This window comes from Phoenix dactylifera, chromosome 2 (genome assembly GCF_051530095.1).
Source record: "Phoenix dactylifera cultivar Ajwa chromosome 2, Ajwa_hap1_PhDact_Kaust_v1.1, whole genome shotgun sequence".
Taxonomy (NCBI): domain Eukaryota; kingdom Viridiplantae; phylum Streptophyta; class Magnoliopsida; order Arecales; family Arecaceae; genus Phoenix; species Phoenix dactylifera.
Window position 1 is genome coordinate 23,403,913 of NC_143191.1, and position 973 is coordinate 23,404,885.

General features: G+C 46.0%; 1 non-coding gene across 1 annotated transcript; it reads right to left on the reverse strand.

Annotated features, from left to right (window-relative positions):
• Positions 1-497: 497 nt before the first annotated feature.
• Positions 498-636, reverse strand: LOC113463367 (small nucleolar RNA Z247). Its single transcript, XR_003387492.1, has one exon. It is a non-coding gene; the product is annotated as a small nucleolar RNA Z247 (small nucleolar RNA).
• Between the last annotated feature and the right edge of the window lie 337 nt (positions 637-973).

The following is a 973-nucleotide window of genomic DNA, read 5'->3' on the forward strand; positions in this document are numbered from 1 at the left end:
GCTGAATATAGAAGAACCAATTTTTGCAATAGTCAAACTTGCCCCATCTCCCACTTGAATCTGATCTACCCCTGCATAAAGCTCGGAATGAATGCTTAAATTTTGGAGATCATTGGTAAGGTGATTGGTAGATCCGGTGTTGGGATACCAATTTGCATCAGCAGATGGTTGTTGGGCCATGAGGTAGGCAGACATGTTAGGTGCAACACCTTGATAGGCATGGTCAAAACGATAGTAGCACTTTATTACCGTGTGTCCAACCTTTCCACACACTTGACAAACAGGACGAGAGATGGATGAGGAAGAGCCTCCTCTACCGCGGCCACCACCATCGCGACCTCTACCACGATTGTTGTTGTGCTGAGGACGGTTGTTTGAAAATGAGCGCGGTTGTGAAACCTGTCTACCTCCACGAGAATAGGAATTATCATGGCGTGTGGCCACATTAACCGAGCCAATAATAGTGTCAAAGGTAGAGTTGTGTTGTTCAAGCCTCAGTTCGAAGTGAAGTAAATGGCCAAACAGGTCTTCTAAGGGCATTGCATCAGTGCGTGTGGTGATAGAGGTTACAAGAGCATCATAGGTAGAATCCAGACCTCCAAGGAGATAAGAGGTGATTTCATGGTCTTCCAAGGTTGTCCAGACATCGCGTGCGGTGGTTATGCCCACCATGTGAGCGAGGATGCTTTTGGATAATGATGATACTAAAGTGCTCAGAACAACCTGATCTTGTTCAAACCAGGTGCAATATTTTGGATTAAGAACCTCAGTTGGTGCAGCAGAAGACGATGCTGCAATGAGGTTGGGCACATACATAGGAGGGCAAGAGATGGTGCCATCAACATAGCCATAAAGGCGTTGGCCTCGCAAATAGGGGACAACTTGTGCTTTCTACAAGAGATAATTGTTCTTGGTGAGTTTGACTGTCACCAAGCTTTGGATATTAACAGGGATAGTGGAGGTTGGAGTAGTG